Source organism: Crocodylus siamensis, chromosome 14, assembly GCF_052110815.1.
Source record: "Crocodylus siamensis isolate JL-2025a chromosome 14, ASM5211081v1, whole genome shotgun sequence".
Classification (NCBI taxonomy): Eukaryota; Metazoa; Chordata; order Crocodylia; family Crocodylidae; genus Crocodylus; species Crocodylus siamensis.
Genome location: NC_143408.1, coordinates 5,519,331 through 5,538,218, shown reverse-complemented (window position 1 = coordinate 5,538,218; position 18,888 = coordinate 5,519,331). Strand labels below are relative to the sequence as shown.

Sequence of the window (18,888 nt, the reverse complement as noted above, 5' to 3'; positions counted from 1 at the left end):
GAATTGAAGAGAGAAGCAGCATGCTTTCAAATCTGGCCCTCTCACTCACCTTTAACAACATGCAAAAAAAATCTTTGCCTCCATCCATTACCGTAGGGAATGCAGCACTCAGAGCAGTGACCGGTGACACATCTTCCACTGAAAACCCAGTGCCGCAGCAACTCTCCGTTTGCCAGGGATGGACGAAGTGACCCGATAGCCGGAGCCGAGCAGAAGCAACATCTCCCATTCCCTGAAAAGCTCCAAGGCTTTGGCAGCCCACTCACCCTTCACAAGTGCTCTCCAGGGAGCAGTCCAAGAGGGAAAGTGGCCACTTGACTGGCCTGGGAGCTGCCAGACCCGGAGAGCTGGGGTCTCAGGGAACCTCGGTACATAGCCAGCTACCATGCAAGGGCTGGGAACCTGGAAGCCCTGGGAAAACCAGCAGGAGAGGTGCTGGCCAGGAAATCAGAGAGACAGGATGCCACTGGAAACTGGCCTCACTTGCCTCCCAATTTCATTGAAGTCAACAACATCCTAGGACCATTCTGGTTTTAGTGGGGGGGACAATGCTCTTCTGCGCTACTTCAGAGCACAGACGGGACGGCAGAACTGAGGGGATATCTCCCTGATGACACAGAGAAGATTGGAGGCGGTAGTAAGGGCCTGCTAAGAAAGATGGAGCGAGTGGCAGGTGATGGAGAGAAAGAGAATTGCCTGATTTGGGCGCAGGGCTGGAGGTACCAGAAGGGGCCGTGACAAGCATGGAGAAGACCGATATGCTCTAAGGGACACCACATTCGGGGACGAATGGAGAGCAAGGGAGGCTCAGGCATGACAGGGCAACGTGGAAGTGGCAGGAGGAGCTGGGCGGAGGAAATACTGCTGTGATTAGGGACAGTCTGCTAGGATGAGGGATCCATTTGTGCTGCACAGAAATTCCCTGTCCGGCTACGTCGGACCAAGACGCAGCTCCAAGGGCCCCTGTCCCCTGGCCTGCCTGGGCACTCCTTGAGGACGGACCCAACAGGAGAAGCACTGCGTCCTGTTTGACCAGCTGGTCCCCTGGGGGACGCTTCATGGCCCTGGGCGGAAGAGCGTCTCCCTGCTCATCCAAGCTGCAAAACACCGTGCGATTTCCCAGGAATGGGACATCTGCCGGGACTGACTGATGTCTCTGGGTGTAAGTCAGCGACTCCACTGGCTTGAATGGAGTCAGGCAGGTTGACACCCGCGGAGCGTCTATCCTTCATGGGTCCTGCCACAGCCCAGCGGGTCCCGTCGGCCACGACCCTGGCGGTGAGCTGTCAACGACCCCAACAAGGAGCGCCGAGCCTGCGAGGGAGCAGCACAGACCCTGACGCAGCACCACTTTCCTTCCTGTCGGACGTGGGACATTGCAGCCCCTGATTTGCACATGGCGCCATTGAGCACCAGGCTTGCATGCGGTGGCCCGACCCTGAGCCGCCACGGGACAGACGCACCAGGCCTGTGGGGCCGACAGCTGGCACCAGGCTCCCTGGCACCCACTTACCGCTTGTCTCCGGCGCGCCGTCCCGCCAACCATGCCAGTGCTGTCCGGCGGGGGCCGGCTCCGCGGCGCGGTCTGGGCACGCGGCGGGTCGGCGACCCGGGCTCCCCGCTGACACCTGGCGCCAGGCCGGGGAGGCAGGGCCTGTGGGGAAGGGATCCCTCTACTGGCATCTGTTGGCAGCCCAGGGGCTGGCCCGCGTGGGCTAGGCCTCGCCGGCCTGTGCCAGGGATCGCTTCAGCGCCAAGCTGGAGCGAAGACGTGTGATCTTATGCACGCCCAAATAACACCAGCGCGTGAGACGGCCGTGCCCACCCTCCCCCAGCTATCTGCAGTGGGCCCACAGACATGCGTTCACAGAAGCCCGGCTTACGCCTTTGGAGAAGGATCGTGGTGGCATCCAAGCAACTCTACGCCAGGCCGGCCTCTCCGACCAGCAAACGCGGAGACACACGGCCTGCGGTACAGCTTGCCAAGGAAGAGAGGATGAAAGGAAACTCCGCAGGGCTGGCTCCTTCAGAAGCAAGCGTGGGCTCGCGCCTTCCTGATTTTTCTCGAGACGACCTGGTCCTTTTCTCGAGAAGACCATGGATATTTCTCAAGCAGTTGCGGGGGCAACGTGGAGCACGGCTGAAGTGGGGGCGGCTACAAAACGCCCGGATGGCTCGGGCCTCGCTGAAGCATCGCAGCTGACAAGGCTTGAACCGGCGCAGCCGTGGAGAAGAGGTCAACCGGCCCCCAAATGTGCATGCCTCTGAGCTTTGGACAGCAAACTGCAAGGGAGGCATCCCAAAGCAAGCACGCCATCAACCCTTCGCAGCAGCAGGACTAGTATCGAGGTACCTGGGTTGCACCTCCTGGTGTCTTATTCAAATACTCCTAAGCTGCTGTTTCACTCCCTTTTCCTTTCCCCCTTTAATAAACTTACTCATGGCTTACCAATGGAGAACCAGCTATAACAAGCACCCCGGCAGATGTATGGAGACAAGGTGAGCCCGTGTGATCTGAGGGATTTAGCTGGAACTGGGATCACTGAACCCAGCGCAAATTCACACCTGGCTGAGGCAAGATTAGTAAGAGACCCCACCTTCAGTGCAGCCAGACTTTAGCCTCCACAGGCTCCATCTAACCACCGGAGAGGCCAAGAGCGAGGACTGGAGATTGCAAAATGCTTATGACACCAGGGGACATAATAACACATCTGTGATTTCGTTATGGAGAGAGAAACAAATGTCTGTATTGTGCCTGGAGCTGAAACATGCTGTGGCTTGATGTGCATGAACCACTGCAATGATACAGCTGCTTGGGCCAAGTTTGTACATGGGGGGGAGCCACAAGGAAGTCATTCCCGGGAGTTACACCAGGTCTCTGGAGTTTCCGTTCAGTGGCCACTTCTTGGTAGACTTTGTTTGCAGGAATGCTGTGTGCTTCAAAGTGGGAGAGAGTAAGGAGGCATTGTGCACAAGTGTGGTCCTCCAGGAAAAATCCCAAGACGTTCCCGAGTCTCAACTCAGTGGCAATGCTGGTGTAAACCAAAAACAGCACAGCTGAAGTTGGTGGCGTGACATTAGTGTGAAAGGGACACAAGAATTAGACCCGTCTACTCCTGCTCCTACTTACAGGTCAGACCCTTAGCTGGAGTGACTCATACAGCTCCGTTGACTTCAGAAGCATGATGCCAGGTTACGCCAATGGATTATTTGGCCCTATAACTTTGGGACCTGCTTGGAAGAAAGGCCTCTAAACTGCAAAAATGGTGTTGCCAGGGTCTCCATCCATTTCCCTGGCTTTGAACCTAGCTTAGCCAGCTGCAAGGTGACGGAGAGACTTTTCGTGTCCCCTTGCAGCAAAGGGGTCTTGGCTCTTCCCTGCCATGATTCTCTCCTCCCACTAACAACCTCATTCTCCCTTACACTGCAGCCCCATCGCCCCTTCTGGCAGTGTGAATTAGCCCCAAGTGAGTAAGACTGTAATGTCAGTCGACTTTGGGTCCCTCTCAAACAGTGTAAATGGGGTTTAGTAAGCATGAGAACGAAACCCTATGTCTCAAGTGGTGCCACCTTACTCAGGCACGACTTAGCTTGAAAACAGCTAGCTTGGGTCCTGGTAAAGATACAGCCATGACAGCAGGGCGCCTAGCATGGACTGACCGTCCAAGTATTCACCCAGCTTCTCACATGCGTTTTGCAGCCTATGCAAAGCTACCAGCTAGTACCATGGCTGCACTATTCATAGCAGCTCATGGCTAATCTGAAGCTAGCTTGGCTGTGTCTAATGCTAGGCTGCAGTCAAACTGGGACCTACAATGAAGCCAGATGTGCACCCGCACACAAAGTGTATGCACCTGGCTTTCCCAGTAAAACCCCCATTCTGAACAACATGAGCACTCGTGCTGGCCAAGGTGGTTGCTGCATTACCTATATCTGTCCTAAGGATCCTCTAGCAACTATCCTGATGCCTCTGTCCCCTTGACTGTGACTGCTCTGGTCAGCCAGGGGTCACAACCCACTCTCGCATTTAAAATCCCCAGTGTGTTTTGGAAATGCCTCTTTGCCTGCCTCAAATTCCCTCTCCCCTGTTTAAAAATGGCACCCTTTCAAAGCACTGATCAGAGAGCGAAGGAGCAAGGTCATTTTTATCCCACCCGGTACTTACCTTCCAGGAGAGCAGCCATAGACGGCACAGTTCTGCTTCACGTTTGCTCGTCTCTGCTTACCTTCTGCCTTTCTTTTTATCTATGCTAATTACCTTATTAAATGTATTGGGAAACAGGCAGCACCACATTCTCCTGAAGCACTATAGCAGGTGTTTATTTCAATTAAATATCTAAGCCACTCACTCAGCAAAAGTGCCTTACGCTTTAAGACACCCTGTTAATGTGAGTGCTTAAGGTTTTCCTCCACTGTCAGCCCCTAGTAGTTGGGCTCTTGCAGTCCTGTGCGTCTAGACTTCAATTCAGCGGTTTTTTCACTTTTCTTTTCCATCCTGCTGGTAACATTTTCCCCTTTCCTCTGCAGAAAAGGACCTGGGGGTGACAGTGAACAAGAAGCTGAACATGACCCGGCAGTGTGTCCTTGTTGCCCAGGAGGCTAATAGCTACCGGGATGCATTGGTAGAAGTGTTGCCAGTAGGTTCAGGAAAGTGATTCTTCCCCTCTATTCAGCACTGGTGAGGCCACATCTGAAGTCCTGTGTCCAGTTTTGGGCCCCCCACTACACAAAGGATGTGCATAAGTTGGACAGAGTCCAGCAAAGGGAAGCAAAAATGGTTCAGGGGCTGGGGGACATGACTTATGAGGAAAGACTGAGGGAGCTGGGCTTATTTAGTCTGGAGAAGAGAAGACTGAGGGGGATTGAATAGCAGCCTTCAACTCCCTGCAGGGGGGCTGCGAAGAGGATAGAGCTGGGCTGTTCTCAGCTGGGGCAGATGACAGAACAGGGAGCAACAGTCTGAAATTGCAGCAAGAGAAAGGTTAAGTTGGTTATAAGGAAAAAAAATTCTCACTAGACGAGGGCTGCAAAACGCTGGAACAATTTACTCTGAGAGGTGGTGCAAGCTCCACCCTTGGAGGCTTTTAAGACCTGGCTTGACAAAACTTTGGCTGGGATGATCTAGTTGGGGCTGGTCCTGCTTGGAGCAGGGGGTTGAACTAGATGTGACCTCCCGAGGTCCCTTCCCACCCTCATTTTCTATGATGCTATGAAATGAGTAGTATGCAGCACGCAGCAATAACCTATTTACCTAATCAAGAGGTGTTGTCACTGTTTTTTAGTCTACAACTCGCATTTCAGCAACTCGCATGGACCTTCTCATGTGATCTCTATTGTTCTTTGTGTTATGGCTTTGCCAATTATAAAAGGATAGACAGGTAGGGCTTGAAGGAAGTAAAAGCTAAGCCACGTCCCACTGAATCATTTCTGCCCTTTTAATCCTTCCAATGGAAACCTGCCAGAGAAGGAAGCGTGTCCCAGCTTATATCTTTTTGGGTGCACATAGTGCTTCTATATATTAGTGGTCTAATAAAAGATGTCACCTCTACCATGAGCCCTGATTACTTATGGCACTTCTAAACACATGATTTTCAGACCCTTTCCCTAACCAGCCAATATTAATATCCCAGCTTGGACACACTTAAATGTTTAACCATGAGAAGCCACCAAGCTCTAGCAGACGCTCTTGCATCTTCTCCCTGACACTTCTCAGCACAGCAGCTTTCAGTAGGTCTGCACAGACCAAGATGGTGCCGTGCAAAGATACCCATGTCCCAGCTCCAGAACTAGAAGCAGTAGGGTTGTATTGGCATGGTGCTGCACCTGAGTTCATTAGCTCTGCTGGGAATCCCTCGCCTTGCTGCCCAATGCTAGATTTCTGTCTGCAAGTTTGCATGTTCACAGCTAACTCAAGGCATGGCTGCATGTACACATACACACCCTCTTGACATCTTCCATCCCAATACCATACCTTCCAATACCATACCTTCCTATGCCACTTTGTGATGAGCTCCACTGGCACCAGCTCTGAAAGCAGCCTGGCAGCAAGGGACGGATGGTGTTTACCTTCTCAGGGCCTCTGTCTCTTCCCAGAGTCCTGTATTAACCGTAACCACCACCCGCATGATCCTTCCTGACCTCCATCTAGAAACTCATTTCATTATAGTTATACCCCTACACAGAGGAGCTCCATGCAACTTCCTACACCTGCAAAGCAGTCCTGAAGCAAAGTGCCGCCACGGAACAGAGGTGGAACTGGGCAGTCGCTGTGCACAGGACAGTGGTGGCTGCTGGGTTGCGGGCAGCAGCAGCTGCTGCATTGGTTGCTATGTTTGAACATTAAATTGGGTGCCCAAGTTTGCTCCCCTCCTCCCCTCTTGGTTATACTACTGGCCTTGAGTGCACCAGGCCACCTATTTTCCCAAAAACTATAATGGGAAAAGATGGTGAAATCTTTTCCTTTCTTTGGCCTCTGCAAATCTAAACAATTTCTCCCTCAAAAATGAACGGAAGAGGTGGTGGCGGCAACCGTCAATCCTCCTGGATCATGGTGTATGCATGAAGGCTACCCAGACCTTCGATGCATATGCCTGAGCAGGGATTTGTTTCTGGAGGAGTGGGGGCTGAAAGGAAGAGGAGCCACATCCAAAAGACAGGAGAGAGCAGGGAGGACCAAGAGGAGAAGAAGAGGGGCAAGGAGGTTTAGGAGGACATCAGGTGGCACCTCACAGGCAACAGACACAAACCCCGCAGGCTCTTGTGGGGCACGTGCCCAAAGGATCCTCCCCACAGGCCTCTGCACCCCATGCACAATTCTAGGTCCACCTCATCCAGTGCACCTTGAAAGCAGAGCCACCATATTCATCTATTTTTCTTCATGCCCGTAGAAGATAGAAGCACTGCCCATGCCTCCAGACACCTGTGGGAGACAACTACCAATCCCACTCGGTACTTTCCTTCCAGGAGAGCAGCCATAGACGGCACAGTTCTGCTCCACGTTTGCACAGCTCTGTTTACCTTCTGCCTTTCTTGTTATGTGTGCTAAATCCCTCATTAAATGTATTGGGAAACGGGCAGCACCACACTCTCCTGAAGCTTTGTAGGAGGTGCTTATTTCAATTAGATAGCTGAGCCCCTTGCTCAGCAAAAGTGCCTTACGCTTTAAGACACCCTGTTAATGTGAGTGCTTAAGGTTTTCCTTCACTGTCAGCTCCTAGTTGGGCCCTTGCAATCCTGTTTCTAGCTATTTACATTCAGCAGTCTTTTCACTTTTCTCTTCCAGCCTGCTGGTAACATTTTCCCCTTTCCTCTGCAAATGTGTAGTACACAGCAGGCAGCAATAACCACATGTATATTTGCTTAATCCAACGACATTGCCCTTTTAGTCAGTCAGTTCAACTGGCACGAACCTTCTCACGCAATCTCTATTGCTTTCTGTGTTATGGCTTTGTCAATCTTAAAATGATAGAAAAGTAGGGCTTGAAGGAAGTGAAAGCTAAGCTAGGTCCCACTGAGTCACCGTTCCCTTTTTTATCCTTCCAATGTGAACCTGCCGGACAAGGAAGTGTGTCCTTGCCTATATCTTTTTGGGGCATGTAGTGCTTCTAAACCCATGATTTTCAGACGCTGTCCCTAACCAGCCAATATTAAGATCAGGGACTGGACACACTTAAATGTTTACCCGCGAGAAGTAACCAAGCTCCAATTCAAATAAGCATGCAAAGCTGCCAATAAAAGCAACGGACTCATGATGCATACCCTGATGCCCCATCCAGTCAGGGCCAAATTTACCCTTGGATGAATCAGGGCTAACACCGTACAAATGTCAAGTGTCCCATGTGTGGTTGTATCAGTCTGAGCAGCCCATGCAGACTGAGTGAATCTATGTCATAAGTGATATGCATGATACCCCTTGCAACCTCTCTGAACTAGTTTCGGGTTATGGAGCCCAAAAGTGATCCTCTCCCCTTTTAAGATCCAGCATGAGGCTAGATTCAGTTCTTTTTTCCTTAGACACATTCGGGATTTTCAGAGCATGTCTTCTCATCAGCCCTTCATTCAGCTCTCACCCTTGCTCTTACAGCTATGATATAAAACACAACACTCAGACTTCTTGGAAGATACCAGTGAGTTCCCTCCAGCCACCTGCTAAGCACCCCCCACCCAAAGGTGCAGTCAGCTGTCACCCAGAGCTGTGCTCTCAGGAGTTCCTCCGCTGAGGATGGGCCATGTAGGGGTTCATGAGTCAAAGTGAGGCAGGGTCACCGAGTGTCATCTAGGACATGGTTAAACCATTGATCGCTGTGCTGGGAGTAATGTGAACAAAGCTCTCCTTCCTCATAGGGAAACTAGGCAGGAGTCTGTGAAAAGTCTCACAATTCATCTTCCTGGATTCCCCTGTATTGACATCCATGAAGGTGGCCCACCATCCCCAGCAGCAAAGTGGAAGAAAACATCTTTCTCTGAACTTACTCCAAGGCTGGAGGAGGACGAGGGCAATGGATGGAAATACATGTGCTGTCCATCACCCTAATGCAGATGGAGAACCTCAAGCATGCAAAGCTGCCAATAACTATGTGGGGGTCCCAAGCATCATGAGGAATGGGACAACCACCTTCCTTATGGCTGTGTACCTCCTCCAGGGAAGCACTAGCAGCAGATTTGCCCAGAGCAAACTAGCTTGCCACAGATCAGCAGGGGTAGGCTCACGTTACGAATTATGCTCTTAAAGCTACGTGCAGTTTGCTTTCGGCTGGGGCAATAATTATGCAAAGCAAGTATTTAAAGTCAGATACAGAATCTTCATTCACTCGAGCGAGGTGCCTCCAGAGAGAGACTCTGCCTACTAGTTATAATACTTTTTTATACTTTCTAAGTGCATAAGCTCGTGCTCATAAAAATACTCAATCATCTATTAAAACTAAATCACTATTCTAGCCAATCAAGTGGCACTGTGTGCATGAACACCGAAGTTTAACTCTTGTGACTACATGTTTTATGTATTTTTGCCAAGCAGTCTGCTTGAAAGAAAACAGACTTTGTCTCGCTTTCAAGGTTTCTCTGTTGACAAGACTCCTCTGTTGACCAGATTCAGCTAGTTTCATATCTTATCAGTAACTCTTTACGCAGCACTTCTTTTTTCACTCATCTAGTATGTGCTGTGTCTATTTCTATGTATTGAGGTTAAAGGCAAAAAGAAATGGCCTTTTAGCATTACAAAACCTTGCTTTTAGCCCTACAAGATTCATATACAACAGTCCCCCCTTTTCTTTTGCTCGTCAGAGAGTTATATGGGAACAGAAGAATAACTATAGCCACGGACTACGTTCATAATAGTTTTACAACACTCACCGGCTTCCAGATACCTATCACCACTGGCTTCTCCACAGTCAAAGGGCTTCACATATTGACGGTCTGCTTCTGCTACTCCACACAGATTTCCAGGATGACACCTATGGTCTCCCTCATTCTCAAGTCCTCCCACTGCTGCTGGTCACACCATGTCTGTAGCTTCTGGCAGGAGAGAAGTGATGACTTGGGCAGGAGGCAAATTGGATGGGCCCTGTGAAGGCTGGGAGCAGAACGAATGTTAAGTTGGGGGTCTGCAGGAGAAGAGCAGGTGGGGTTTGAGGGTGGTGTTGGGAGGCAGAGACAGGATGTGGAGGACATCCTGTCTCCAGACCAGATGACCTCCATCAACAGGTGCTGAAGGAATTGGCCAGTGTCATAGCTGAGCTGCTGGCACGGCTGTTTGAGCACTTATGGTGCTCTGGCCAGGTCCCCGAGGACTAGAAAAGGGCCAATGTGGTGCCCATTTTTAAGAAGGGAAGAAGGGATGAGCTGGGTAACTTTAGGCCAGTCAGTCTTACCTGTCTATCCCTGGGAAAATACTGGAAGAAATCATCAAAGAGCAGATTTGTGAAGGCCCGACAGGCGAAATGATGCTGAAAGGAAACCAGCACAGGTTCATCACAGGTAGATCCTGCCTGAAAAGCTTTATAGCCTTTTACGACCAGGTCACACACTGCCTTGACACAGGAGCTGAGGCTGGATTTTAGGAAGGCCTTTGGCACAGTTCGGCATCCCATTCTCATAGGGAAGCTAGCAGGCTGTGGAGTGGACACCTACACAGTGTGGGGGGTGGCCAACTGGCTTAGGGACTGCACCCAGAGAGTGGTGGTGGATGGGGCATTCTCAGCCTGGAAGGACGTGGGCAGTGGGGTCCCGCAGGGGTCAGTCCTTGGGCGGGTGTTATTTAATATCTTCATCAGCGATTTGGACGAGGGGGTGGAGAGCACCCTCTCCAAGTTCACAGCTCATACCAAGTTATGGGGCAAAGTTAACAGACTGGAGGACAGGGAGCAGATACAGGCCCACCTGGACAGGCTGGATCAATGGGCAGAACAAAACAGGATGCAATTCAACAAAGATAAATGTAAGGTACTCCACCTACAGGTTGGGGGTTGACCTCCTCAGCAGCTCAGAGGCTGAGAGAGATCTTGGAGTCATAGTTGACTCCAAGATGAACATGAGCCGGCGGTGTAACGAGGCCATCAACAAGGCCAATTGCACCTTGTCATGTATTAGCAGATGTATGACCAACAGATCGAGGGAGGTGATCCTCCTCCTCTATGCAGCATTGGTCAGACCGCAGTTGGAGTACTGTGTCCAGTTTTGGGTGCCGCACTTCAAGAGGGACACAGAGAATCTGGAGAGGGTTCAGAGGAGGCCACTCGCATGATTAGTAGCATCCATGAAAGACCCTACGAGGGGAGATTGAGAGATCTGGATCTCTTCAGCCTTCACAAGAGACATCTGAGGGGAGACCGTGTAGCCACCTATAAGTTTATCAAGGGAGGACAACAGGGAATTGGTGATGTGCTATTTACCAGAGCGCCCCAGGGAGTAACTAGGAATAATGGGTGCAAACTTGTGGAGGGTAGATTTAGGTTAGACATTAGGAAGAAACTTTTTACAGTAAGGGTGGCCAGAATCTGGAATGGGCTTCCAAGAGAGGTGGTACTATCACCTAACTTGGAGGTCTTCAAAAGGACACTTGATAGTCACCTGGCTGGGGTGGTCTGACCTCGGTCGTCTTTCCTGCCAGGGGCAGGGCAGAGGGTCAGATAGGATTATCCATTGTGGTCCCTTCTGACTCTACAACCTATGAATCTATGACAGCACTCACATGGGGACTGAGGGAACAGGACTGATATGAAGATCAGGGGACTTCAGCATCCCTAAAGGATCAGCTGGTCTTTCCCAAAGCATCTTGGAGTAAGGGACATGCTAAATGTCAGGAACACACAGCAGGGGAAGCTCAGGGGGAGCCTGACTCTACAAAGACAGACAGACCCACCATATAATCGTGTTTTTTAAGCCTCACCACCAAGAGGCTCTAACTCATGGCTGTGCTCTCTTGAGAATGGTTGTGGTGCCTTTACCCAGAAAACGGAGGGCAGGCAGTTCCCACTCATATTTTCTCACCTCTTGTATTGCATTTTTCAAAATTGCACTGTGCAGTTATCAAAAGCAAAGCTACAATACCCCTGGCAATAAATCTCCTCCACGCCTCTGCATAAGAGCCTGTCTCTCCTTTTTTTTTATAGCGTTTAGCGCATATATTATGCAGCCTCTTTTTTTCTGGCTCATCTTTGTTCTGTACCTTGGTCTGTATTCCTATTCACAACAGGGCCCTTTCTCTCTGGTCTTGTACCACCCACTTCTCCTATCCACACCTCTGTTTACCAGCCCACTCCTTCTCCTTCATGAGACATTGCATCAGTGCCCAGGGATCTCTGATAAGATAAAATACTTTTTGCTAATGGCTTGTCATATAAATATTAGTGTCTTCCCTCTCTACCAGCTTAAAATATATGCTGACCCCCGCTCTCTGGGGGTCACAGGGAATGGGAGACTGTGTGAGGTCCTGGGGCTTTACAAATGAGAGAGTTTCCCCACGTATATACATACCATATGGTATCCAGGAGCCAACACTGTTGATTAATGGTACCAAGAAGGTCCACTTCAGATGAACAACATGGCGTGTAGTGGTGAGGAGGGATTAATGGGAGATTTACCAGCTCCGGTGGATTAGAGGTTATTTTTCATTTGTCTGCCACAGGCGCTCCAGAAAGAGACCAGGGCGTTGAAATCCATTAATGACTCAGCAGTAGGAAAAATGTAGTTACTCCTTTTGCATTTCACATAAAAAGCATCCAGAGGAGAGAAGACTCAGGTGTCTACCCTGGGCTGAAATTTCAAATGCCTCATTGCTCTGAGAAGCATGCGAGAGCGCTGGCTAGAGAGTCAACCATTGATTCACTGCCCTTCCCCCTGCAAGGTAAGACATGGACTTCCTTGAACTTCCCTCTTCTCCGTGGCCCAATGAGCCCGCTGGGTGAGTGGCAAAACTGGGAAGAGAGCCTGGGTCTCCCAACACCCCAGCTCAAGTCGAGATTTAGGAGCTTCAGGCAAATTTGGGGCAAAGAGGAAACTGATTGAACAAATTCCCAGCACTTTCAACAACACCAGGGAACAGTTTCCTGAGACTATACCTGGGGCTGTGAGTTCTTAGAAGTATTTCATCTGCTGGACAGACGTCTTCATGTCAGTGAGCCAGACCCACTAACCAGCAGCACAGGACATCACTCAGGACTCAAGAACTCCAGACAGTCAAAAATCCTGAGGCTGAATCGGTTCAGTCTTTGCAGGTTAGTCTAAACTGCACAGATTAAACTGAAACAGAAATGAACAGACATTAACCCTTGATTCAGGAAATGCAGCCACATGCCTGCAGTGGCTCAGACCAGAAGCCCAGGAGGCACTAGAGCACAGCTCTCTGGTTGTGTGGTCACTTCCTCTTCCTGCTGCCCCTGAGGACTCTGGGATTTACAGTCCAGACTTATAGCAGCAGGACTCTGCAGGGTTGCTCATCACTTCCTCTTTCTGCTTCCAGGTGCCTCTGGGATTTGTAGTCCACAGTCCCAGCCAGCAGTAAATTTGAGCAGGGGAAGGGGTGTTTAGCCCCAACCCCTGGCTCCAGACCCTAGTTGGGGTCTGCCTGGAGGGGGCAGTCCAGACTGGGCTGCATCCCCAGCTGGGCTTGCCCCACCTCCACCCCCTTGTCAGCCAGCCCTCACTACTCCAGCTAGGGAGCAGAGGGGCAGGGCCAGCCCTGCTCTCTGGAGCAGACAGCACAGCACAGCCCAGGTCTGCAAAATGCTGGGATGCTGGGGGACTGTGATTTAACTTAAACCAGGAAGAGGTCTGGGACAGAGGTTCCATAAACCTCAGGTTTTGACCCAAAAGTCTGATAATACATTCAACCAGGTTTATCTTAAATCAGTTTCAGCCATTTTGAAACTGGTTTATGTGCTCTGAACTTCTGTTCTGTTACAGGTTTAAGCCAGTTTCTGATCACTTAAACTGGTTTATGTGTAACTTCTGTCCCTAGCCCAGCAGAACCACTGCTCTGTATCCTTACTGAAGGTCTCATAAGGATGGGCACAACGTCTCCATACTGTGCCTTCAGGGACATGTTCCCTGTTCACTGGCTTCATCAAGAAGTGCACATGGTGTGTTTGAGGCTGAATTTTGCCCTTAAACCTTAGGTTTAGAAATGAGTGCTTGGACCACGGGGCTTCTTGTGTTTTGCATGGCTAATCCAAAGTGGCTTAACTCCAGTGCAAGTGTCATCCAATGGTCCCTTGACTGGTTTTCAGCAGGTGGGATTCCAGTCTGGGCAGGGCTATCTCAGCAGGAAGGGCCTGGTGCAAACCACGTGCAACAGAAATCATGTGGCACCAATGCAGTTGTGCTAGTGCAAAAGCAGTGTCAAAATGAAACCCCTGGGAATGATGCCCTCTCCCCGTGAGGTTCTACAAGACATGCCTCAGTGGAAGAACTTGTGTGGGGATGCCACAGTGCTGGATGCGTCAGAGAGAGAGTGACAAAAGGCCAAACCTCTCATGCTAGCACAGACCAGAGGCAGGAAGTGAGCAAGGCATGTCCAATGCTGAGATCATACTAATGAGGATCACAGCTCTGATTAAGCAATTCTCCCTCTTCCATTACCAACAGAAGGAGGGATCCGGGGCATCTTTTAATGCAAATACAGTTTTGAGCCACTTGCTCACAGGAACCCAGCTGCCTGCCATTATCTGTTTTGCATCCGTCCCTTTGAAGCTCAGTGGCACTGACCATTGCTGTCAGATAGGCTCTTTAACTCAGCTTTTTCATGTGCATTTCTGCAGCTGTACAATGGTGTAAATAGCCAGCAACACAATGAGATTTAGCCAGGCACACAAGCAGATGCTGAAGGATGCCCACATGTGGAATGGCCTGTCCCTTTGTGTGCCATGCCACACAATACATCTCTAGCTCTACAGCATAAAGGAAGCAATCTGCCTTTCTAACAGCAGCGGTACCTTCTTGGCAGTGCGCCGGCTGCAGAGCTCTTTGGTTTACTTCAGAGCATCTCCCACTTATTCGTGGGTCAGAAGATGATGCCACGTTCAGTGGACCTGCAGAAGGGGCAGTGTAGAGTAATGAAAACTTCTGCAGTAGACAGGATATGTGTGTATCTGTCTGTCTGCCTACCTAGAGAGTTGTGTGTGCGCTTGCATGTACTAGCTTCCCCTTGTAGTCCTAGCAGCACTTGTGGGATATTCCAGATCCTACGTATCCCAGAACTAGAGTCTAAGAAATCAGAACCTCAGGAAGAAGAAGGGAATATGGCAGAAGACAAAGAGGAAGAACAAGGTGGTGAGATGGTTCTTCCTTGGGGGAGAAGTGGATGGAGAGTGAAACAAAGGAGAAGCATGACTGGAAAACAGAGGAAAGGAAGGGAAAAGGCAGACTCTAGCAAGGAGAAAGCTCATGAATCCAAGAGCATTTTCCCTTGCAGACGGGGGGACTGTGCAAAGGGGTTCTGGAAAGAGAGGAGGGAGTAAAGCAAGTGGGTAGTGAGAGTGAGCAGGAAAATGGGAAGAATGGAGGAGCATGGAGTGAAAGGGAGGAGAGGTATGAGCACAAAAACAGAGTAAAGAGCCAGGGGAAGAGCCAACTCTTTCTTATGCCAACTCTGAATTTGACCCCCAAGCATCTGCAGTCAAAGTCCTGAAAAACATCATGGTGTTCCATTGCCAAAACACCTGGATTTGGGAGTTTTCATGGAAAACTTGTTATTTTTAACGGCATACCTCAAAGTATTCCAAATGGAGATGAAGACATCTCCCACTCTGCTCTTGCTACTGTTACTTATTTCAGTCATCAAGGAAGCAGAATTAGAGGCCATGACTGAGAAGCAATGACATGGAAGGGACACAACATCCTTCAAGAGCAACTCATACACGCAGCCCCGCAGCTGCGCTCCAGAAAAGAACAGTGACACTTTGTCTATGCACAGCAGATGTTTTCCAAGACAAGGCAAATGGAGGGTCTGGAAAGGGAAAATTACAATAGTCAAGTCACTGGAAATGTAGATAATTAAATTATAATTAAGGCCATGCTAGGAATGTGCCTCTGGTTTCAGAAAGGAACCTAGATAAACAGTCAAGGCACAATGTGATTGCTGAAAAGGTCAGATTGCAACGTGTAACCGGGGAAACCTCTGCTGCACTGGGTGTGTAGCATGGGGCACTGTTTGTGACTTAACACAACTCATTTGTTTAAACTGCAACCAGATGATCAAAGGAAGTTATTTACATGGAACTGCCAAAGTGACAGGGAGTTGAAATGTGGAGGAGACAATAACTCAGGCAACACTAGTCTCCAGCTAATTAAAAACCACTGCTCCAGCCAGAATCCCATCAAGAAAGTGAAAAGCAAATACCAACTTGATGGAGCAGACCCAAGAGTCTTCCAACACTAAGCCCTCAGCACAGACATCCCCTGAACTCATGGAGCTTCTGGCCTTATTAGATAAATCTATGTCCTCTACGGTACTTGTATTTTTGTGCACCTCCAGTGCTCTCCCACCAGCTCAGCCCCCAACATGCAGGGCTGGACACAGGCATGGATGAATGGGGCAGCTGCCCAGGGCCCAGCTAGAAAGGGGGCTAGAAAATGGTAATTTTTTTGTTATTATTATCATAAACTCTGGCGAAGGGGGGGGCCCAATACTAAAAGTTTGGCCGGGGCCACCAGGAGTCAAGGTACGGTGCAACATGGCTTAAAAGCATGGTTTTCACCACCATGGTCCAGGCCTCCGAGCTCCATCAGTGCTAGTAGTAGTGGTCGTAGGCTGCTATCTTCCCAACAGACCAACCAGCAGAAGGTGTAATGAGGCACCCTATAGCTGTGTCCTACGTCAAGGGGAGTCTGACATTACTTGTGACTGATGGTACTAATGAAATGTTTCTTCTGCTGTTGAAGGGACTCTGTGCTAGTGAACAGTCCCAGGTTATGCTTCACTCTGCAGGCTGAATAGCAGAGAGAGGGGTCTCCATGCCGGCAGTGGTTTGGTGATGAGTGCGCCCTGTAGAACTGCAGGCATAAAGTTGCACAATGGTCTGCTTTGTTCGGATTTAAAGTTGTATGGGCTTAGTTCACTTATACTGGTTTAGGAGCAGACAGACGTCAGAGTAAAATCAGAACAGCCGACACCATGATCCCATGTAGTTCTCACAAGATTAAGGAGTTGAGCTTATGGAACAATAAAGCTTGTTCAGTTCTGCCGGTCTCTCCTTGCAGCAAATGTAACAACTTATACATAACACTCCTAACGATATCCACACATCTGCCCCCTTTACATGCATCATATCCTCAGTGTTAAGGCACATTTTAACAGGTCTCTCTTATCTTTGTGTTGGCTTCTTAGCTCTAAGTGATCTTTTCAGTTTCTCTGTCGTCTCAATCCTTATTGGTTCAGCTCTTGTTTGGTTTCCTTGTTCAGATGTCTCTACTTCTGTGTCATTTTCAATCTCCTCTGTCTTCTTGTTGCTTTGATATTAGCTGTGTTTCCTTTGGTGAATCTCATGATGCTGCTTCTTTTCTCCCCTTTACAAGCTGCAAGTGTTGTCTGTTCCTTCCAATCACCTGTCCTTCTGGTGTGACTACTTTACAGGATCTGGGAGTTACTTGGGCTAGGGACAGATATTCAAAAAGCCTGAGCCTGAATTCACTCAATCTTTGCGGGTTAGTTTAGATTGAACTGGTTTGCAACTGCACAGACATTTCCTCTGGACACAAGAAAAGCAGGCACACACATGCAGTGGCTCAGGCTAGAAGCCCAGGGGGTGGAGTGCTAGAGTAGCCCTCCCTTCCCTTCCATAATGCTGAGCTGAAGGGGCTTGTGGCCAGGCTCCAGCAGAATGCTCTGATTAGGGAGGGGTGTAAATCTCCATCCTGCCTGCACTGTCCCAGGGTTTCCCCCACTCACTGCTCAAGGGGTGGAAGTGTTGCCAGCCCCCGGCTAGCACTCTGAGGCAAAGCGGGGGAGGGTGCAGTGCATGCATCCATTGATGATACTGAGCTTTTCAATCCCCCTCTCCCTGCTTCTTCATCCTGTCTGCAAACCTGACAGGTGAGAGCACCAGCAGGGACCTGATATAACACAGTGTTTATCAGCCCATCAGCAAAACAAAAGTCTCTCTCATTAGTTCAAGCTCTTCTTAAACAGCTTTGTCCAAGGAAAGAACGGAGGGACATTACCAGCTGACCTGTTGATTAGCTCCAAAAAGCCCTAAGTGGACACAGTTCTGTTTGCCTGTCCCAGTGAAACTGGAGACACACAGACACCTCTCGGCATTAGCTAGCATACCACATGCCTAGGGTCCATGGGGCTGGGGTCCATTCTGTGGGAGATGGGAGGGAGGGAGGAGGGAAACCCTGCTTGAACAGTGAGTGGCAGGGGGAGGTGGGGCAGAGGGAATCCAGGCAGACCCTGTTGTGCCTGCAGTCTCTGCTGGAGCTCCAGCTAGGGAGCAGAGGGGTGGGGCCAGCTCTGTTCTCTGGAGCAGACAGCACAGCCCAAGGCTGCAAAGCATCTGAGACGCTGGGGGACTCTGGTTTAACTTAAACCAGGAAGGGGTCTGGGACAGACATTGCATAAACCGGTTTGACCCAAATCAGTTAACTCTACATTCAACCAGGTTTATCTTAAACCTGTTTCAGCCATTCTTAAACTGCTTTATGTGCACTGAACATATGCTCTGTTACAGATTAAAGCCAGTTTCTGATCACTTAAACCAGTTTATGTATAATGTCTATCCCTAGCCTTGCTGGGAAACTGGTACTTTTTGTTTCCATGTTGGTCCATCTGAAATAAGCACCATATCTTTGTTGTGCAGTTGTGGTAACTTCTGGAACCCCTGTCATAGTTCCATTTTTGTTTGAGACGGCAATTTATTTTTTTTTAATATTTTCATATCTTGCTATTCATTCTGATGAGCATCATCCACAAGATTTGGCAGCTTGGTTTTCAGCTTCTTGTTAAACTGCATTTCTGCTGGGGACAACCCATGTTTCATGGGTGTTGGGCTGTAATTTAAGAGTAGACATCAGTAGACATCAGTATGTGAATCTGTAGCTTTTTTCAACAATTTCTTTGCTATTTATACTCCATTTTCCACCAGACCATTGGATTGTGGGTATTTATGACTGGAAGTGTTCTGATAGAATCCATGTTTGTTTGCAAACACTTTAAAACCAAGGCGGTTGAATGAGATCTGTTGTCTGTTCTCATCATTTATGGGATCCCATGTCTAGCAAAAATTGATTTGATGTGAATTATGATGACAAGGTTCGCTGTTGTGCTTTTGAGCAATGCAATTTCAGGATAGCTAGAATAATAATAATTCGGCACGAATACAGATTTTTTTTTCTGCATGTATGAATAAGTCAATGCCCACTTGATACTGTGGAGCTATGGGCTCCTCCATGACC

At 49.4% G+C, this 18,888-nt stretch overlaps 1 long non-coding RNA gene across 1 annotated transcript; it reads right to left on the bottom strand.

Moving 5' to 3' along the window:
- Positions 1-9,382: 9,382 nt before the first annotated feature.
- LOC149853260 (uncharacterized) lies at positions 9,383-12,724 on the bottom strand. The gene is made up of 3 exons (XR_016439121.1): positions 12,558-12,724; positions 9,870-9,944; positions 9,383-9,571 (listed from the first exon to the last, which is right to left on the bottom strand). It is a non-coding gene; the product is annotated as an uncharacterized LOC149853260 (long non-coding RNA).
- Positions 12,725-18,888: the final 6,164 nt, after the last annotated feature.